Consider the following 1811-nt stretch of genomic DNA (forward strand, 5'->3'; position numbering starts at 1 on the left):
TACAGTCTCCTAAGGCCCTAGCCCGCATGCAAGCACAACACGCAACAAAACAACTTGCTGCTGCTGCTGCTGCTGCTGCTGCTGTTGCTGCTGCTGCTGTTGCTGTTGTTACTGCTGTTGCTGATGCTGGTGGTGGTGGTGGTGGTGATTGTGCTGCTGCTGCTGCTAGGGTTGGTGCTGTTTCTGTTTATCCTCCCGGTGCTGCTGCTGCTGCATTTTCTGCTGCAGCAGCAGCAGCAGCAGCCAATCAGCAGCACCAGCACGAGCTGCCGCAGCGGTGCCGCAGCAGCCGCAGTAGCAGCAGCAGATGCAGCAGCAGCAGCGGGTGCAGCAGCAGTAGCAGCAGCAGGTGCAACAGCAGCAGCAGCAGCAGGTGCAGCAGCAGAAATAGCAGCAGCAGGTGCAACAGCAGCAGCAACAGCAGCAGCAGGTGCAGCAGCAGGTGCAGCAGCAGCAGCAGCAGCAGCAGCAGCAGGAGTTGGTGATAGTTGCATGCATTGGCGAACCCTGAGTATTTTATTAGCCGTTTGAATATCAGTTTTTGTTTTATTGATTTGTTTTTTGCTTCTTTCTATTGCAGCAGCAACGAACTCTTGTCTTTTCTCCAGAGACAAAACCCCAGTAGCAACAACAGAGCAACGTCCTGTTGCTCTGCCTGCAGCAGCAGCAGCAAACCCAGCAGCACCCTGCTGCCGCTGCTGCTGCTGCTGCTGAGGAGAAGAAACATCAGAACGCTTCTCTTGAAGCAAAGACACCAGAGCTTGCTGCAGCACCCACGTCTCTACTGCTGTCAGCTGGGCTCGTCGCTGCAGCAGCAACAGCAGCAGCAACAGCAGCAGCAACAGCAGCAGCAACAGCAGCAGCAACAATAATACACATGCATCACAACTATCGCCACCTGTATCAGCAGCAGCAGAACTATTTGCTTAATGCTCGCTTTCTCGTGGCACAGGCTGCGCAGGATCTGCTGCTGCTGCTGCTGTTGCTGCTGCTGCTGCTGCTACTGCAGCAACAGCAGCAGGTGCTGGTTGCTGCTGCTGCTCGCTTGATCTGAACCTGGCTGTGGTTTGTTGGTNGCAGCAACAGCAGCAGGTGCTGGTTGCTGCTGCTGCTCGCTTGATCTGAACCTGGCTGTGGTTTGTTGGTGTTTGTATTGATCGAATGTTGCATGCATGCAGTTGCATGCAATATTTTCGTTTGTTGTTGTACCTGCAGTTCTTCTATTTGTAATTTCTTTTTTTCATTTTGGGATTTCAGAGCTCCCAGCTGTACATTCAGCTCTGCCTCTGCCTGAGGTTCTGGTGATTGAGTGTTTAGTTGCATTTTAATGGTTAATTAGGAGAAACAGAGAGGAAATAGCGTCGATACACTGAGGCATTGCAGCTGCTTTTTACGCGTAAAAAGGCAGGGAAACACATTTAAATTGTTGTTTCAGGTTAATTGTTATATTTACAAATAAAATAAACAAAAAAAACAAAATATTCAAAAAAAACAAAAAAACAGAAATTCACAAGTTGCACGAGCTGACGAGCACATAACATCCCAGCGCTTGCAGCCAGCCACTTTTCCTTCTGCCGATCTTCGGGGTTTTTACGGTTAATTTAACGAAACTTTTGAACAAAAATATTAAAAATTACGTTTTATTTCCAGAAATCAAATTATTTTGGTGAAAAATGGCGTTTTTTATACACAAAATGACGCATTTCCATCACAGATCGGCAGCCTGCTTGCTCTGCGTATCGCGCAACACGTGGTCACCCTCGGCCGCCTCCCTGTTGTACAGCATTTGTTTGTATAGAAATCTATGCAGA

The sequence above is a fragment of the Eimeria mitis genome, genomic scaffold (genome assembly GCF_000499745.2).
Source record: "Eimeria mitis Houghton genomic scaffold, Emh_scaff3370, whole genome shotgun sequence".
In the NCBI taxonomy this organism is placed as follows: domain Eukaryota; phylum Apicomplexa; class Conoidasida; order Eucoccidiorida; family Eimeriidae; genus Eimeria; species Eimeria mitis.